This window comes from Rousettus aegyptiacus, unplaced genomic scaffold, assembly GCF_014176215.1.
Source record: "Rousettus aegyptiacus isolate mRouAeg1 unplaced genomic scaffold, mRouAeg1.p scaffold_m13_p_13, whole genome shotgun sequence".
NCBI lineage: Eukaryota > Metazoa > Chordata > Mammalia > Chiroptera > Pteropodidae > Rousettus > Rousettus aegyptiacus.
In genome coordinates, this window is record NW_023416288.1 from 39,125,875 (window position 1) to 39,146,754 (window position 20,880).

The 20,880-nt window shown below is 40.8% G+C and overlaps 1 protein-coding gene and 1 pseudogene across 5 annotated transcripts in view; one reads left to right on the plus strand and one right to left on the minus strand.

The window, feature by feature from the left end:
• BBS9 (Bardet-Biedl syndrome 9) overlaps positions 1–20,880 on the plus strand; it is a 301,889-nt gene that overhangs the window by 181,798 nt on the left and 99,211 nt on the right. The gene's annotated exons all lie outside the window — the stretch shown is intronic.
• On the minus strand, positions 11,650–11,768 carry LOC118611051 (annotated as a pseudogene).

Consider the following 20,880-nt stretch of genomic DNA (forward strand, 5'->3'; position numbering starts at 1 on the left):
CCTTTTTCTCTACATCCTCTCCAACATTCGTTATTACTTATCCTATTGATTACAGCTATCCTAACAGGTACGAGATGGCATCTTATTGTGGTTTTGATTTGCATTTCCCTAATAGCGACGTCGAGTATCTTTTTATATATTTGTTGGCCATTTGTATGTCCTCTGGGGAGAAGTGTCTGCCCATTTTTTGATTGGATTATTTGCTTTTTTGTTGTTATTGAGTCATACGAGTTCTTTGTATATTGTGGGTTTTAGGCCCTCATCAGAGGCGTTGCTTGCAAATATATTTTCCCATTCAGATGGTTGTCTCTCTCCCTCATCGATGGTTTCTTTTGCTGAGCAGAAGCTTTTTAGTTTGATGTAGTCCCCTTCATTCATGTTAGCTTTTACTTCCCTTACCTTTGAGGTTAAATTCATAAAATCCTCTTCAAGTACAAGTTCCTTGAGTTTAGTTCCTATGTTTTCTTCTATGCATTTTATTGTATCAGGTCTTATATTCAGATCCTTAATTCATTTTGAGTTAATTATGGCGTGCGGTGATAGACAGCAGTTTAAAATCATTTCAAAGAGGAAAGCGAAGTACTATCAATAATCGCACCAGGACAACAGCTGTAATCCCAGACCGTCGTGGGATAGCACGCTGCTCTGTCACTCTCCCGTGCATGGATAAACTATGCAAGTCAGTACCAGGAGAGCTTTCAGCCTTGTTGGCACTACCGATTTTTGACAGCTGTGGTTCTGAGCTATCCTCTCCCATCGAGTCAACATGAATTCAAATAGTTTTAATATTTTCTTGTGCTTATTGCCAAGTGGACCCACACTTTTTGACAGTTTCAGTATAGATAAAACGGATCATTACACGTCCTTTTTTCACACCTCATCCTTTTCTCGTACCTCACTGTCTTGAGTTTCCAGAATATAGCGCAGCCCAAAGTAGAGGGAACGTTTCAGACATTTTCCAAAGCAAAACAGGAGGGAATTTCTTTCCCTCCGGTCCCTGCACCCCCTCGAGCTGGGGAACGCGATGGACTTGGCTTCACAGGGTCCACGTTGCTCGTCTAAATGAAACCCAGCTGAGGATGGAAAATTGCAACACTGTCTTGTCTTCCCAGTGTCAACCGACCAAGGATGAAATACTTACACTTTGCTCTCCCCGATAGCATTTTCCGTGGGAGTTCGAACAAAAAAAAGAGCAGCGCTTACCGCACAGACCTGGACTTGCCAGGGCGGTTCCCTGGTGGCTCACGCGTGGCCTCTGCGGGGTGCCGTGGAGCTTCTCCACTGGTTTCTCTCTGCTGCACTACTTGTTAGATTTTTTGATACCAGTGTTACATTAGCTTTGTAAATATATTTTGTGTATTTTTTTTTCCATACCGAAGTATTTTTGAAGACTATATTCTGTGAAATGATCCCACCATCAAATAATGTGTCTCTTGGAGATGAATGATGTACTTTGGCATGCTAAAGACTAGGAGAGATGTTGGAAGTAACTTGTTCACTTTGTTTGGCTCAGCATTTCTCAGAGTTAGACACCATTTTTTTTTTTTTTTCCTTTTGTGAAGCATCTCTCAGCTTTCTGTAGGACCAGCAGCGTGCTCCGGAATACATTGGCGTTGATGTAATTTTCCATTTATGAACAATATCGCCGCCCTTATTTGTCGCCTAATTTTGTGTTGCCGCCACGTTTGCTCTTTTTTTTAAAGAGTAGTTTGCCTTGGGACTTAAAAAAAAAAAACCAACCGGAACCATTGTTTATTTATCAAGCATACTCTGATGCATCAGGCTCTCTCTCTGCCCTCCCTCTTCTTGCTTACCTGGTTTGCGTTGTTCCTTTTTCAGATTTTTTCACTTGAATGTTTGCATCGCTTGTTTTTATTCTTTGAGAACGCCGGAAGCACGTGAGACTGTGCGCACTTGCCTCCGAGTGCGGCTTCAACGCGCGTGTGTAAGTGTAGGAATGCTAGAGGATGGCCCGGTGAAAGCGGCCCAGGCTGCTAGACCTTTACTAGGACCCGCCGCTTATTTCAGGACCTCGAGCCTTTTCTGGCATTGAAAAACGAGACATTTCATACTTTTCAGGTTTAAAGAAACGTAATTAAATTTCGTAGCAGTCATAGCACAGTACCTGGAAGGTCGATTGCTGGCCAGTGGGTGTCCATCTTTGTTATTTTTATGATTTTACAAATACTCTGGTATTTCCATTTTGATTTCTCTTTGACACAGTAGTTGAATAGCAGCTGTTTAAGAGAATGACTTTACTTGCCAAATAGCAAGATTTAAAAACACACAGCTTTCTTAACTTTGAGTTGTTTTATAAACTGACCAGAACACATGATCTTTAAAGTTTCACTTAGCTGCATGTTTAGTAGAAATTACCACTGGCGTACGGTGGGTAGTTGATGAATAGCCTTACTTCGCACTGCTGTGTGACTAGTCCTCTCTGTGTGCTTTCCAGAGCATGAACACTGAAAGAGGAGAAAAAAGCAAATCTAGGACTGTTTGCTAGCTGCTCTGTCAACCAGAGAGCCCCTATATTACAATGTTTCTTGTAAAGATCACCAGAAAAAAAAAAAAATTTATAGTGTCCCCAAGAAACTCAGTCCAGTTTGTGCAATACTTGTGTCAGGAATTTTTTCTTAAATTATTCTCAAAAAACTATTTTGCTGTGTAATTCTATGATTTTATGTCTTCTGTTATTTTTATGATAAATCTAAAGGATTCCTTGGAAAACTAGCAAATAACAAATTCAAGCTGTTCTTTTGGACCATTATACTAAAGTGTTAAACTGTGAAGACAGCTTTGTTTCTTTTCTTTCTTGTTTTACAAGAAAAATTTAGCAGGAAATGCTCTTGGGAGATCAAATTTGTTTTTTTTATTATTCATAATGAGGATGATTTGAAATAAAAATTATTTTTATCAGGCTTATAGCAGAGTTATGAACATCTCTAAGCAAGTTTTTATGATAAACATGCTTTTCTTTTTTTTTTTTTTTAAGGTATTTTTCTCCATTTGTATTGTATGAGGAACATCATGTCTTAAGAGTTTCTAGAGTTTTTAAAATTAGGAGTCATTTACCTGTATCCTCTTTCTTCCTCTCTCTTAAAACACTGATCTGTTCTAAAATTTAGATCCTCAGTTGAAAAGGAACTGATATATATGTGAATAAAAGAGAGCCTATGCACTCCTTGAGGCACCTTTCATCACCTAGCTGCTTTAACTAGAGACTGAAAACCGAATCCTCCAGTGCTACATGACTTAGGGATATGGAGAATGTCATATATGTTTTATCTCTCTTCTCTGTTTTAATATGTAGCATATAGTTTTATACTAATTGCAGAGACAATTGAAATTTTGCATTTCCCGGCATCATGGCAAGCCTTTTGTTGATGGTTATACATAGTTACTTGAAAATCTATGTATATTAATCAATAATTTACCTTCAATGATGGTTACCTTTATAATGTTTTTCTCTGATACGTCATTGGTAGAACACAGTTTGGCCATGAGGAAGCAACAGTTGTTAACGATTTTTGTCTTCTTTTGGCAGAGCTGCAACAATCCTCCCACACTCTATCCAGGAGAGATATCGGATGGATAGCTGAACTGTCCTTGCATTTGAGATTTCTTTCTCTGTTTTTACTCTAAGTATTTATTTTCCATCAGCTTGTAACAGCGTAACATTGATTGGTGCAAGTAATGTATTATTCATGCCATTCTGGGTTCATTCCATTAGTGCCGTGAGCATTAGTATTCTGTCTAAAGAGATACGATTATGTCAAGAGCCCTCTGGATCAGCTTGTCCTGTTTTGCATTTGTTTCAGATTCATAGAAGAGACTTCTTTTGTACAGTAGACCTTTTTGTTTTGTTGCTGCAAATTGGAATGATATAAGAAGCTAATTTGAAGCTGATTTAAATGTAACCTCTCAAATAATTTTTTAGTTTACAAATAATCATTATAGCAAATTTGGGAAATTTGGAAAAGTATAAGGAGGAAAATTAAATCATCCATGATTTCATTCCCCTATTCGCATGTTGATCAATGCTTTGCCTTATAGACTTTTTAAAAAATTATTTTAAAAAAGTCATATTCATGTTGTATATACAGTTTTGAATATAATTTTTCTTTAGCATTATCTGTAATAATATTTTGGGAAACATGATTTTTGATGTACTTATAATAGTTCATTGTTTATCATTTTCCAACATTCTTCATTTTTAAATATTTATATTTTTCCATGGTTTTATTTTTGTCAATAGTAATGCATATCTTTTTTCATATATCATCGATCATATCTCTGATTATTTCCTTAGGATAGATTTCTAGAAGTGAAATTATTGGGCCAAAGAATTCAAACATTTATAAAGCTCTTCATGCATACTGCCAAACAATTTTCCAAAGACACCGAACCACTGTCTCCTGTTTTGTCAAAAAATTACAATCTTTCTGTTTTAACTTACATTGCTGTAGTCATTTTTGATGTACAATTGTATATCTCTGGCTTTTCAGTAATTGATTTATATGTGTGTGTATATATATTAAAATAGACAAATTAGAACCTAATTAAAATGAGTCGAGGGATGGCTTCCTAAAAACCACCTGGCATCTTGGCGGGCCGTCTTATCCCAGCATGTAAAGTTCTGGACTTAAATTGCTGGGCCCTGTAGCCAAGCGTAAGAACAGAAACGTGGTGAAGATCTGAGCTGTCAGGTCACAGCAGTCCTGCTAGTCAGCTGCGGAAAACCGAGAGCCGCTGTCTGCTGCTGCATGAACGATGACTGAGATTCTGTTGTTTTAGCTGTGTTTTAATCTAGTTCATAGAACCATTTACTGACATAGTTTTTTATTAATAAATATGTTAAAATTAGTAGATAATCTAGATAGTCTAATCAAAACAGGTTACAAATGAAACAGCATACCTGTTCGTTTCCTCCTTGGATCTTAAGGTCATGGAGTCTAAAATGTACAATGAAGGTCGTGACATGAGATATGAATTTAAAGTAGCATTGTGGCTTTGACCTTATAAAACATGCAGAAAATTCTAAGTTCCAAGGAAATCTTTTAATCAGACTGTTGTGACTCTGTTATTTTTTTTTTTTTAGCCTTCTCTCACGAGACATTTTAAGGTATATTAGTAAATCTCTTATCCTCCATAAAGATCATGTGAAGCGAATAATGATTTCTCTTCTGTCTGAGCTGGGGGAAGTGCTGTTTTCTGTTGCATTATAAAGTAGCCCTGGACATCTCTCTTTGAGTCCTGAATTGGTAGATTCCTCATGGATGGTGAAGGGAAGGAAGCACTGGGATTATCAAGATAGTTGGATTCATTTAAAAATTTCGTCTGTAACATTTACTGGCTCTATGACCTTTGTCAAGTTCTTAATACTTTGTAAGCCTAGGTTTCCTCGTCTGTTAATGAGGGATGATGTTACCTAAAAGATCTAAGAGAGGAATGAGTGAAATGCCCCGTTCATAGGCGATCCATGTCCCTTTCTTGTCCTTGTATGTAGATTAAATGGAAGGTCAGGGTTAGACCAAGGACTTCGTGGGAAGGAACCAAACCATGAAGCATGCGTTGTGCAGCACTCAGAAAAGTAATACCTTCACAATGTTTTGGTCCTTCCTCTGCAACACAGATGCATCAATAGATACTGAATTAATTTCAAGCTTAGTATTTCGACAAAGTCCCGTGTTTGCAACTGTTGGAACCAGTTTGCCTAATTTGCAGGAATCATAATCGTAAATACGTTATTCACAAAACAGCAGTACGTGTTCATTATGGAGTCATATTTTCCATAGAAGTCATTAAATTGGTTCCAAGAGGAATTTAGTGTGTTCTTTTGTTACACAGTATTTTTGGTCCCTTCTGTTTCTGATGTGTGAAAACGTAAGTGCTCAGAATAATCAGTATGGTTTGGCTGTTCATCACATAGAAGCAAGGGTACTGTGAAAGTTATCAGGGCATTATTTGGGGCCAGATGTGGCCCCAAGTCTTCACCCAGGGGAGATGGCGTTAGGCCTTCTATGGCCTTTAGCCTTCCCTGTTTTTTTGGTATGGGGCAGTAACATACTTTTAGTCTCGTATGGAAAGTACTGTGCAAGTACAGTTTCAAGATGAGTCGGGCCCCTAACTTCACTGAAGCTGGAGCCACTACGATTTGGAGCTACCTGATTTAAGCAAGAATTGTTGGTTTGCCATCACTTACCGTCTTCCTGCTACTTAACCCTTTCCTGAATCCTAGAGATGTGGGAACTCCAAAGCAAAAAATATGGCCACTTCTATCGCTGTTGATGTGAACTTAGATCATATTTTTGCATGTATAAAATAGTGTATTTGAAGAAACATGGCAATTGATTAGAAATTTTCTTTTGTTACTGTTAATTATTTATGTAATAATCCTTGGACCAACTTTTAATCAACTAACATCTAACTTCAGATTATTATTGCTCAGAAAGTTAGTTTCTTAAGGATTATATAATTGACACTTATAATTATATAATTTGTAATCTCATAAACTCTCATACTAGAAATGACGAATAAAAACATTTGGTTTTTAAAGTCTAAACCAGAGGCATTAGATCCGCTGAAATCATTTAAGATCTATTCTAGTCTTGATCCACTGTTAGCTCCCAATTTGCCATTACAGTTTTTTAGATCCACCTTGATTATAACATTATAACATTGATTATAACATTTATGACATTGCATTGCAATCATTTGATTACACATTTGATCTGTTTATAAGGCTGTGATGGGGATGAGGCCTGTCTTCTTCAGTGATATCTCTAACAGTTAGTAAGTGTCCCCATTGTTAATAAATGCCAGATAAATATTTTCCAAATTGTCTTGAAATGACTTAAACGTGGAATACTATATAAAGCACTCAAGTTCCAAACCCTTAGTGGTCCAAGATCATTTTTGTATGACTTGACTTGTTACTGTAACATGATTTATTTAACAAGATTTTGGTAGTGATATTTGAAGATGAGTGAGGAAATTTTAATAAGTGATTTAAAATATCAAGAATTAGATAAGGAGCGGCTTTTGAGTGTTGATTGGATCAGCCTTCTGGAATTCATTTCTGTTCATTACAATTTTTTCTCTGCTTCAGACCATCTAAAACATTTAATCCTTGTCTAGAGAGATAATTAGAAAACACCTAATTGAACATCATTTTTGTGGAGGTAAATTGAGTTAGGATTAACTGAAACTTGTCTTGATATTACCCTCTTTCATGTTAAGAGTAAGGTTTTACAAGAGAAAAGAGAAACATATTTTTATAACCTCAGAGTTGGGAAGGATTTCCTAAAGAAGCTCCAAAAAGCAGAGCTAGTTCTTAAAAGATCGATAAATTTGACTACATGAAAATATAAAACTTTCGTACGGCAAAGGAAGCTATACACAAAATTAAGATAAAATGTTTTTGATTCATTCCACCGACAAATGAATATGTAAAGAACTTCATGTAAATAAGGAAAACGAACCTAGTAGAAAAATGGGCATCGTGAAGAAAACTCCAAAAGAGATACTATAGGTAGCCAAAAAACATTTTAAAATATGCTTAGCCTTGGTAGTAATGAAAGAAATGTAAATTAAAACCACAGTAAAACTCCATTTCACACATATCAAACTGAAACAATATAAAAAATCTGGTAGGATGAAGTGTTGGCAAGTAAATGGAGCCATGAAAACTTCCTGTACAGTATTAGTAGGAATACAAATTGGTACAATATTTGGAGAGCACTTAAAATGAAATAACTAGGGCTACATATGTCAACATTTAAAACTATCTCAAAAATACAATGTCGACAAAAAAGAATGCAGAAGAATAGGCATGGCGTGCTGTTACAGTTTAACAGCGTGCAGAACAGTCGTACATATTGGGGACGCACGCACAGTGCAGGTCTACGAACATGCTGTGCAGGGCGCTGGTTACCTCCAGGGGAAGAGGGAGGGGTCATGTGGCAGCAGCAAGGCCCAGAGGGGCTTCGGCTCTACCTAAAATGTTTAAGTTCTTAAAATCTTGAAAATATGGGACAGTGTAAGACTAATAAATGCCGAGTGTTCGCTGTGTTGTTTTCTATACCACCTTGTGTGTTTTACCTACTTCACACTAAAAGGAAAGGGAGAAAAAGCACAGGGGAGAATGAGTTCTCTGAGGGAAGGTCAGGGAGCGGTCTCTGGACCAGGCGACCTTTAAGCTGGTTTTGGGAAAGTACCGTGTGTAGAAGGGCACAGGGTTACGAAATAGCATTTTGTGTTCAGGGACCTATATGTAGTGTGTTATTTCTGCAGTTCCGAGACTGGGGGGTGGATGGAATGAGAACGCAGGAAGGTGCGTAGAGGTGAGCCTAGAGGATGAGCCAGGGATCAGAGCCTGTAATGGGATATTCATTTCCCAAAGCAGGTACATTTTCGTATGCACTGCTATTCTGGACTTCAGTCGGGATAGTCAGTTCGTTGTGTTATGATGACTGCAGCTCCTGAAGAAGACTCCGTAGCATTTGGGGTGTGCTCACAGGATTTTGAGCGCTCTACCGGTGCTTTGGAAGGTGGGCAACCAAGAATGCAAACAGCTTTCAGGCTTTGAGCTGATCACAGACAGCCAGGTACCTGCACTGTTGAGCCGGCTTTATGGTCCACCCGGCCCTGAAGCCTGGGACCAGCTCAGGTGTGAGGGACATGCTAGGTGTGGCCCCGGTTTCTGTCCCTGGGCCAGCTGGGGGCAGGTTCACCTTCTGGTACTGCTACCACGTGGCTGTGCTGTTCATATGTTCGTTCTACTCTCTTTGGATGCGTTTGTGTATTTGTGAGAACTTTCTCTGGGAGCGCTCTGGAGCAGCGTTTCAATTTTTGAGCAGCTGCCTATGTGAGCTCTGTGTTTAGCTTTTATCAGGTGGATTTATCTGAGTATCAAAGAATGCCCTTTTACAGTATTATTTTTTGGGAAAATGCTCTAATCTTTTCTGTGCCACCCATGATTGTATAGATTTCCATGTTTTCTTTCCCACTTTTCACTATTCCAGACTGAAGCATTCCTGTCTCCAGAAGGTTAATGCTCCTTAAAGGGGCACCTTCCTCTTTAACTTTTGTGCCGTCCATCTTAGGGCACAAGAAACTGGCTGTGAGATGGGCCGGGTAGAGGACGTCAGCCTTGGTGGCTGGGTTTTCCATGATGTGCTTGTCTGCAGCAGTAATGGTACACCAGGGGAAATCTGATACCAAATCTGCAAATGTTTTCCGGTGGCATCGTGCAAAAGGCTTCGGAGTTTAGGACTGACAGTTTTCTAGGTAGGCAGTCTTGGAAAAGACTCTTAGTATCTCTGACCCATAGTTCATATTTTGAAGGATGGAAATAATAAAACGCCTCATAGAGTTGTGTAGTTTAATTTATTGTAAAGTGCATGGTGAATTATGTAGTGCCATGCAAATATGAGATATTAGTGTCATCAATATTTTTCTTAATGGTGCCTAATGTTTTTCTGGCTTTTTTTTTTGCTTCATCAATACACGATGCCACTGTGCTCACAGCTCCACATAGAGTAACTGTCATCCCTATTTTCCTAGTAATCTTTGTTTTGTAAAGAAAGCGTAGAATTTTGGTCTATAGATGAATTATAGCTAGGGGAGCATTCTTTTTAACACAGGTTACCTGTGTTGCCTAATCAAGAAGTGTTACCTTTCATGTTAGCACATCTTTTGTTTAAATAGGCCATATGTTAGACCAGTAGATCAAAAAGCAGACTTCTCCCTACATGAGCCAGAGACATAGATGAAATCCGAATAATAACAACAATACATTAGCAGCATCTGAGGACCTTTGGAGTGAAATATCCAAATACGATGGTGATATTACCGATAATTTAATAAGTGGACATGACCCGAAGGAGGGAGGGGGAAAGGGAATGAGAGAACTTTCTAGTTCTGGGTTGATGGAAATGGTGTATATCTTGAGTGTATGTTTGTTCAAACTCACTGAATTGAATACTTAAATTTGTGTATTTTCTGCATATAATCATGCTTCAATAGAAATAATAAAAGCAGAAAAATGTTTAAATGGAAAAATTACTAGGTACGAAAGCAATAATCAAGTGGGTACATGTTATCATAGTATAAATAGAACATCTAATCGTGATGGAAAACAAAGAGAAAAAATTATCAGAATAGGCTGGAGTGGAGTTAATCCAGGAACGCCCCTGCGTAGTGGGTTCTCCAGCGGGGCTTTGAGAGAGGATGAACTGGAGGTTGCTGGAGAGAAGAGAAAGGCCCTTAGGACCCTGGAAACCTGTGCGCACGAGAGCCTGTAGGGGGCAGGGCGCACACTAAGGCAGGATGGCAGGTTGATTTTCAAATAATTTTTGAGGGAGTAGCAATGCTTTAATGTGCCTATGCGTAAAATGAGAATCCCAGTAACCGTTTGTGGAAACTTAATACAGTAACTAGTCCTTTCATGATATTTTGGATTATTACTACGTGATGTATGTGTGTTTCTTTTGAATGTTCTTTTTGAGATCTTGAGTATTCTGAAGCCTGTGATACCAGGGGGTTGGTATCCACATGGTTATCATCCCTTTTAATTGCAACTAATGTGCCCTGTGATGACTTTTGTTTCATGTCATTACCTTTTGATTTGTTTTTTGTTTCCTAAGAATCCATTATGAGGACTTCAATCCACCTTTCGTAGAGCTAAAAAGTTTAAGATGTGTTAAAGGAATTCCTTTTATAGGTTACCTCAATTCAACCCCTAAAAATTGCCCATCAATTATAGGAATGTTTTCAACCATCCCTGGCATAGACTTCTAAGAAATTTCCATATTTAGTTTGACAGTTGAATCCATGAACTCTTGGTCTAAAAGCTCTTGATACTAATTATTGTATTATGTTCGTCAAAGAACAGGAAAGAGATTAAGATAACAACAGCTTGCATAATTCAGGCTGTAATATAAAACATAGAAAAAGAGCAGTGTGGTTTGCGGTGTGTAAGCTATATGTAGAATACAAGTATGAACTTTTAAAATCTAAATGTTCTCGGGAAAATATCAGTGGCATGTATTTAAAGTACTTTGGAAACATTTCACCGAATTATTATATTTGTGGTGGAACTGGAGTGAAAATTGGTAATTTTAGAAAGTTTTTAAAATAAAAACTACGGTATTACAATTGATTAAAATGGAAGCAGGTCCATTTTTATCCAAAAAAGTGTTACCGTCTTTTGGTTGGGAAGGAAAAGGTAATTAGCACCTTGCAAATCAATAGCAGTGAAGGGAAGCTCCACTGTAAATACACCAGATTTAAGGATTACTGTTCCTCACAGTTAACCCCAGTCAGAGTTATAAGCTACTTTCACCTGGATTTGTCCTTGTCCAATCTTCACACTTTGTAAGTATAGGGAGAAAAAATATCCCTAAGAAATAGTTTTGAGACTGTGGAAGTCTTTTTTGGCATCTTACATATCATGTGTGAAAAGTTAATGAAATTGGTTTTTATGACTAGCTAATGGAATTGGTCTCATTATTCTACTGTTGCACCTTATATGTGGGTAGATCATCTACTCATTTTTTGTTTTTAGGTGAGGTAACCCTTGGTTGACCTCACACATTGCAAGGACCATGTCAACTTACGATCCCTTATTTTTTATTTTATTGTTTATGCCTACAGCACCTGGTCTTCCTGGGTGGTCTCCCATCCAAGTACTAACCAGGCCTGACCCTGCTTAGCTTCTGAGATCAGATGGGATCAGGCTTGTTTAGGGTGACATGGCCGTAGACGATCTAATCATTTTTGTGTATGTGTGTGTATGTGTGAAAAATTATGACTGGCAATATTATTAAGAATTTATGAATTGCAGATTGATTTTTGATAAAATCGACTTTGTCTTAAGCCACACGCCTTAACAGCCAAACCTTTTAGTCTGGATGTGTTCACTAGGATTCCTTGATTTGGGTTTGAAAAAAAATGGAGATAGGAAAGGAGACTTGCTGGTCATTATGTCTGCTAGTTCATAAAAGGAAATATGGAAAATTTCATCCCTGCATCTTCAGAAGCTTGGCTGATGAAGGACTAGTTTCGTCACAGGGATTCTCTTAAGACCAGATAACCTGTCTCCCATGCCCCACACTGTCACTCTGGGATTGTGTACATTATATCCTTTTCTGTGCACTCCGTGCTTTAAATGTTGTTTGTCTACAAGGACATTATATCATTATAGAACATATGTTTCTTAATACCACATGGAACCTACATATAAAAGTTTCTGATTAATGTAAAATAATCTTTATTGCTACAAAGAGACAACATTTTACTATACTTTGGAAGCCATATTATATATAAAAACGCATGTTCCATCATTTAAAAAGATACCGAAAATAACTTAATTCTCCGATTTGACCTGTAAGGATATTGGAGCCATTTTTTATAGTTTCGTTGGCAAGTATTGGTGTATAATCAAGCCAAAATTGCGTACATGTGACACCGGGCCCTGTGTGAACATGGATTATAACTGTTTCAAAGTGTCATTGCTTGAGACAAGTTTAGGGCAATAAAGTGAAAAGAAATCAGCAGAGGTTTATGAGTTACCAAAACAAAGAGTTCAAACTGTGCTCACCACTAGTAGAAGCATTTAACAAATTAGAGAAGGTGTTTGAATTGACGAGCTGTTCGAATTAGTCCTCTGACCTCTGAACTGACCTTTCCCATTACCTCCTCAGGTTTGAAAGATAATTACTGTCCTCTTCTTTCCCCCTAAGGCGACGCTGCCCAGAATGTCACCTTTTCCTTTTGAAGGGTGATACCCTGGTGCAGCGTATTGGGTCAGGATATGACCTTGCACATCTGTATTTCACTAGGACCACCAAACAGAGATGGCCACCACTGTCGCTGGCTTTGGAGGGGGGTTTGGAGAGGTACCTCCCCCAATCCAAACCAGTCTGTACCTTGATAAGTTCTACTAGCAGGAGGATATTCTCTTCTGCCCTAAGACTGTTCTGTTTTTTTTTTTTTTTTTATTGTCAGTTTTGGAGAACAATAACTATTATTTAAGGAGATAAAAATAAGTTAGTCGAAAGTAGTCTAATATGGTAGTTAATTCTTATGATATAGATTATTTAAAGTTTCTCCTATTTTCAACATGTTTACGTATCATCTTATCTTCATAATACTTCTGGAGTTGCAGTAATGAGCAGTTTAATCGGGTCATATAAATTTCTTGTACACCGCTAAGGACTTTAATTGGAAATATAATAAATCCTTTAAGTAAGGACTAGTCATTATAGAAAGCTGATTGCAACAGCTAAATGTTCACATTAAACCAAAGTGAGATATAAACACTCCTTTGTAACCTCCATGTCATTATAACACACAGATGTCTTGGCTCCAAGAACACGTGTATTAACGTGTTGGATTTATGCCAGGGTCGAGACTTAGTGATCTTAAGTAAGAGCCGAGAACATCGCAGGATGAGAGGTCAAGCCAACTCTTTTTATTACGAGAGTTCTCGTTCATGCTTTGGAGTCTGTCCCTGGTGAAGAGTTGATGCCCAGTACAGTCTATTCTCCTACAACATACTTTAAGATTTCTTACAACTAAAGACAAAGCCTTATCAGTACATGAAGACATTAAGCTATTAGTCGAAAATCTCGCGCAAGACTCTTACTTTAGGGCAAGTAGTGGCTAGTTTAGTTGCTTCAAGAACCATTGGATTTTCCACAGTATTTAGTTACCCGGGGAAGGCAAGAGTGTACATTGCGTCTTTCTTTGTGTTTAAAGAAATCGTGTGCATATTGGAGGGAAGCGAGTGAAAGAGGGAGAGGAAGAGGAGGAGCAAGGCTGCCCGCTAGGTCAGATCCCAGGTCAGATTTTGAATTTCAGTGAATCTGTTCTCTGTTGGCAATGAATCCGTGTGAGGACCCATCCCCGTAGGGGGAGGATGAGGCTGGGCTTCAAGGGCGGAAAGCACTGACGGACAGGTTTCTAGGTGCACACGCCAGTGGAGATTGGACTGTGCTGGCCTTACTTACTATGAGAACTGTTGTTATTTCAGTTAGTGCTCTGGTTGCAGAATCGCATGTTTGGAGTGGTCTTCCCATAATCTCTCCCCGCCCCCTGCCACAAGCACTGTTATTTTCAGTAAGCATTTTCGCAGAATGGGAAATTTTGTAGAAACACGTGTATTGTGTTTTTATTAAAACTGCTGGTATTCCATAGTATCTACTCAGTAAATTACTTGCATGTTGATATATAAAGTTAAATTTTGTCATAAGACCTTTGTGACCTGATCGAGAAGCTGGGACATAAAAAGTTTATGCTGTTATCATTGGAATATTCTTTGTTTATTAAATTGCTCATCACTTCGTTGAAACTATTTTAGCCTATCTAAATGGCATTAATATATTTTTGAAGCAGGTAATGCATAATTGCATCATCATTCTTTCAAATAATATATTAAGACCTGAAACCTCAAATTTCAATTTATTTGATGTGAGAGGGGGCACTTCCAGTGTATGGTTGTTTGAGATTAAAACAGCAACAACAGACCCTTTTATCATAGAGACAGAGTTGCAATACTTTGACGGGTCAAATATGTGGTGACAGAAATCTAACTATGGGAGGTGAACACACAGTGTAAATATATATATATATATATATATATATATATATATATATATATGCCTTACTGTTGAAGTGTATAGATAAAACTTATTGGATTTCATTAACCAATGCCAACATAAAAAATAAAATTAAAATAAAAAAAAGTTGCAATACTTCATAAGTGAGTAACAGAGGCCCTGGAAGTTATTCTGTTTGCAGTACTGTAAGCAAAGAGAATAACTTACATGAACCAAAAGTTCCTATGTTCTTATATGTAATATCAGGGTACAATTATGAGTCCACAGAATTGGTTGATATCTTGATGTTAAGAGTTAAATTAATATTTAGCTATTAACTAATTAGTTATTAATATGATTAATGCTCCTGATAAAATTAAATATTAAAGCTATTATCTTGAAAGACCTCAAAATTTCTTTACAGTGCTAAGTGTAATAACTATCATCATCTCTGAAACCAGGCAGATGTTAGGTATCGATCGGACTCTTGCTCAGGACCATGCTCATATTTGACAAACAGCTGGGTTTTCTTAGAAACCAAGTGTTTGGTCAAGAAAAGGCAGCAAATGATTAAATGAGAGAGCGTCTCAATTTCTGCTGTCTTCATTGTCCATGTGTATTTCTTTTATTCTATCAAAAAGCCGATAGCACAGTTTTCAGCATCGGCCGCCCCCCCCCCCGCCCCGCCCGCCCTGTGTTTCTGGGGTGAGTGGGGAGCAGCGCCAGCGAGGAGGCTTGGATCGCTCGCCTTCCCGCTCCCCTGCCGAGGAGCGCACCAGGCCCCGGATGGGATCTGGTGCTGAGCGCATCAGAGGGCGTCCAGCTGGCGTCTGGACAGGGCCTGAGCATGTGGAGAACAGATTCAGTCTGTGCTGACTGTGAGGCTCGTTTCACCCCACACTAGGCCAGAGGTGGCGAGCCTTGCTATGGAGAGAAGGTTGCTTACTAGTTGGGGTGGGGCGGGGGAGCGAGGAAGGAGGCCAAACATGGGTGGTAAAGAAACAAAGAACGTAAAAGATAAACAAAGGAGCATGTCCCATTATCAGAGTTTCAGATCGAACCATAGAAGCATCCATTCCAAGACCATGCAAGTAATTTTAGGGTTGTGTTTCTTACACATTATTATGGAGGAAGAAACGGAAAAACAAAGATTGCTAAAGACGTGCAAAAGGAGGCAAACCAGAGCATCCCACTTTACGCCTGGCTGGCAGTCTTCTCCGGTCACTTCCAGGCCAGATGGCCACAGACCGATACTGTCACCAGAGGCCTGGGACTCACAACTAATTACCGAAGCTGCAGAAAGGCAATCGCAGGGGATGCCTCACAAAGAGACAGGCTTCCAGGGAAGGTGGTCCTGCCGGACACGGCATTTCAGAGGACGAATCTAACTACAATTAGCATTACTTTATAAATTAAATTCTAATAATAAATAAAACCTTCATTTTCAGTAGTCATGCCTTGAATCGACTTTCGAGTATTGTTCTGACATTTTAAAAAGTTTGCGTATAGAAAATTTAGATTTGTTTTGGGTGCTTATTAGGTCGGTTGTGTTTCCAAAAAGAATTTCCCCATGAGTACGTTCCTTAATTTGCTACTGGATCTGTTTGTTGTTGTTTTACAGAAATTTATCATTGATCTGTTCAATATTTTCTCGATGTCTGTGGAATGATTAGGTTGGTGGTCTGACATGGCTGCTGTTGGGTCACGTGTCTACTAGAGAACTGTGATTTTTAAACCAGTGCTGACTTTGGATAGCTTTTGCTCCAAGTACAATAAATACATTATTTTTGGGAGTGTCTAAAAAAAGTTTAAATAATCATAGCTGATTTTAATGAAGAAGGAAAGGTGGATATATGTTGTTCGGGGATTTCAGGTTGTTTGCATGGCATCTAGCGTCCCTTTTCTTATTAGTAGAGCTCCGATTTTATTTGGGTAAAGGAGGGGGTGGGCATAGTTTTATTGGTAGCTAGTTAAAAAACTCTCCGCTTCCTAGGCTCCCCGTCAGCGCAGAGTGGACACGCTCCGCGGTTCTGGCCGGCGAGTTGGCAGTGGGAGGCCTCGTGCCTTCTTTGATGCCCCATCCCTCTGATTCCTGGCTGCCAGGTTCCTCGCTGCTGGCTCTGATAGCCACAGTGTTGCCCATCGCATGGGGAAACAAGGACTTGCCCGGATGGGTGTGTGCGCTAGCGCCAGACTGTCCTTTGGCCCCCAAATGCCCTTAGCTCAACTTTGCTCAGACCTCCAGATGCGTCCGCAGCTCAGGCCTCCCTCCTCCTCTGTTCTATAGCCTTTCCCGTGTCCTGCACACATTCTCTTGGGCTGGGGTTGGTCTTTCAGACTGAGATGTGGTCCGCATGCATTCCCTGTTTCTCGGCCATTTTCCACTTCAGGGACTCTGTGTGCAGTCTCTCATCGCTGTTGAGAGGGCAGGATGGGTTCGAGGTTCAGACAGAGGCTCTAGAATACGACAGACCTGGATTTGAATGTTGGGAGCTACTTAATCTCCCCATTCCCCAGTTTCCTGAGCTAGAAGATGAGGATGATAGTTCATATCTCATGATATTGTCGTAAGGATTAAATGAAGTAATAATTGTAAGGCATTTGGCCTGAAGCCTGAACATGCAGCAAACACTCAGTAAAGTCGAAATGATTTTACGTGATAATGATGATTACTGGAAGCGGAAAACAAACAGCGAGTAGAGTAATTTCTTCCAAAGAGTGGGGACCTAAGACAGTCTCATCCGGTATCAGAACTGGTGCCAAAGCCGCGAGCCTACGAGCCTGCGGGGCAGGACCCGCGTGGGTCTTGTCCGCGGCTGCTTCCCTGCGTCTGACACAGAGCTTGGCGTAGAGCACCATTTGGTGAGCATTGCATTTACATCAGGCCCTTCGAAGTGTCTTGTGTATATTAACCCATTTCCTTCCAAAGGACAGTGGGGTCGGTAGTATTATTACCCCGATTTTGGAGATAAACTCGAGTCTAGAGGATTTAAGTAGTTCGAGGTCACACATCTCGCCTGGCCGAGTGGGATGCCGGTCGTCTGGTTCCGGAGCTGCACCACCTTCCAGTAAATATTCATTGGGTGCACGAGGGAAGGAGAGGAGGGAGAAAAGATACAAAATCCTGTATCTTGACTCTTTGTATTCAAGGTCGATTGTAGTAGTTGCATGGAGAACTGGGTTTTACCACTACTTTAGAAAGGGGTGTCAGCCCCGAATGATGGCTTTGGGGAGAACCATAATGCACTGTTTGTTCCCTGGGGCTTCTGTAAGGTCAGCAGTCAAGGAGAGCGAACACGAATTACCACCCTTTGCAAAGAGATCACTAACGAGACAGTGCTGGCTACAGACAGTTTCCAATACATGGGCAGGCTGGCCTTCTCTGTGATAAATACCTGAGTCACCCAGTAGAGTAGCTGGATTAGTTCTAGGGCCGATAGCCAGGGAGAGGCATTGGGGGCTGGGTGGAGGGTGGTCTCAGCGATAGGATGCCAGCATGGAGGGCTTAGAATGGCCTCGAGTTTTACTATTTTTGAGAAATGCACTATTTTTGCAAAATTGCTACAGTTTAAATAAGATTTTGTACCATCAGAGAACGTAGCACGTGTTTATATTAGAATGCAAAGATATTTTTCAGGACATGTTTCTCCATACGTAATCTAGAAATAAAAATAAGCATCCCAACAAAGCGAATTCGTCACGCCTGTCTCCTTTTTACCGTAGGAATTAAGAAAACAAATTGTATCGTGTTTGGCCAATAATAGACGTAGCGCTTTCTTAAACACTAGTTTATGGAATTGAGTTTATTTCCAAGTTTCCATTTCCACAGCAACACTCTGTCTTTCTGAAGCTCAGCTCTTCTTTTCTTTCCCTCACTAAGAACCACAGTCCTTTGAACAATCACAGTCACATTCACAGAGCCCTGGCACTGTATGCAGATGGGAGCCCGGTCCCTCTTCACTTTGAACTTTGCCATAACTGCTGTCTGACCTGGGAAAGGGGACCCCTTCTCCAGCGGGGCTGCCCTCCCCCTCATGAGGTGGTGTGGGGACTAAGTGACATGTGGACGCAGAACTCGAATATAATCCATGGAGCATACTAAGTGCTCAGTAAATGGTATTTATTCATCATCACTAAAAAGAATATATTCTCAACGTTTCATGTGTTTCAGAAGCCACAGTAGAATAAATTAATAAGTTATGAAGTGAGAGGGTTATTACAGGAAGACATTATAGCATCGGTGGTAACCACTGATCGTGAGATAGGAAGAGAAGACGGAAACTATAAAATTAGTTACAAGAACAATTGCGCGTAGTTATAGCCATGTCGTGTAGGATCGAAACAGCTTTCCACCCCTTCGTAGTTTCTCTCAGCTGAATAAATGTGCAGCCCGATGCAGCAATTGATGCTCATGATAGTGACTTCTTTGAGTCATCAGAAAAAGGTTAAATTACATAAGTATACTCCATTTACGAAGGCGGTGGCGTTGGAGCACAATTTTTTTTAATTTAAAAGGTTTTTCTTCAAAATAGTGCGTGTTTAACTAATGGATCCGCAAACGCTCTGCTTATCTAAAAATCCCTGATGTCCTCTGTGACTGAGATCTCAAGGGACTGGAGGTCAGGCTGCAGGGCTGGAGTGAGGGTGGCAGGGCCATCGGACGAGACGCGCCGTCTGTGCGTTTCAGACGACGTCATGTTCTGGAGGATTCACACTCTCCGACTCCGTTAGCGAAGCAGCTGAGCTACAGGGAAGACGGGGCCAAGTGGCTCTTGCTGTGCTGGCGGACAGTGCCTGGCTGGATTCAAATCCATGCTACTCTGGACTTGAGCAGGATCGAAGAGCCTTTTGGCTCCTCCCCGGGGGTCGGGGCTCCCCCTCACGCCTTCCTCCTTGCCCTGCATGGAAGCAGTCTTGTAGAGTGATCAAGAGTGTGGACTTTGAGATCAGTCAGGGGTTGTTCGGGCTGTAAGTAACAGAAACCTGACTCGGACTGGCTTCGGCAATAAGGCAGTGTATGGGTTCATGAACTCCGAGTCCAGAGGATCCAGGGCCGTCCGTCTAGGCAGTGGCTCGCATTGTCCTGTGCCGCACTTGGCTTCGCTTCCCCTGTGTTTTGGTTTAATCCCCGGGCTGGCAGCAGTGAGATGTGCTCAGCGCGCCGGATCCCACCGCCGCACGCAGCATCTAGAGGCTTTTACTCTCGGAAGAACCGAACCCCAAGAAGCCTCCAGAAGACGTTTTCTTATTTCTCTCTGGCCTGTATGGGGTTACCTACTCATTTTAGAAGCGATCTCCGATGCGGGAAGAATGTTAAATGTTTGGTAGCTTAGTCCTGGTCCCTGAATTAGTCTCTGCCACGGGGAGTAGGATTAGCATGATTGGTTTGGACAAATGGCTTACCTGTAGTGCTGGAGTCAAACCACCTAAATCACAAGGGCTGCTCTGCTGTGGGTGAATGGGTGTTGGGGAAAGCACAGCATTCTCTCTGGAGTCAAACGGAGTTCTCAAATTTCAGCGCTGCCCTTTGCTAGCTGCAGGCCCCAGCCTCACGTTTGTGGGGCCTGAGGGAAGAATACAAATGATTGCTCGTACGCTCCATGTCAAAACATTTTTAAAAGCGATAAATCAAGCCAGTTTGTCCTTCCCTGACAAATATGCCTTTATAATGATCTGGAAGGTTGTGTCTGACTTTGAACTCTTGGATCCTTCAGAGTTCTGCCTGCGGTCCGCGTCTCTAGCCTGCGCCGCCTCCTCCCCCACCCTGCAGAGTGTCGACGTTGCCAGCCCGCAAGGCCGGGCCGGGTCTTTCCCATCCAAAAAGCCACCCCTTGTCCACACTGAGGCCTGAGCATCTGGCCATATGACACCTGCTAATATAGTCAGCCCTGGGGAAGAGACCCATAGAGGCCCTGGAGGTGAGTTCGGAGAGGTTTGGGCAGGTAATTCCAAGCCAATCAGAGCATGTGTAGAAGGGAAATGCCAGACCCTTGGTTGATACATGCCCTGGGCCTTACAGACTGTCATACCGATGGGGGGAGGGGGGATGTAGGGCAGCACTATGGCCTGTCGGAACTCAAGACCTAGGTAAAGGCCCATCTTCCTGGTATAAGGGCAATTCTGATGAGCTGGAGGGCACAGGCAAGTGACCATTCCCTGAGACTCAGGTTTCTTCTGTAAAGGGGACAGTCCTGGCGATACCCAGTTCGTCAGGTTGCGGAGGGTAAGTGAGATGAGCGCCCGCTGCCCTTAGCGTCCAGCCGCGTTCCGGGGGCAG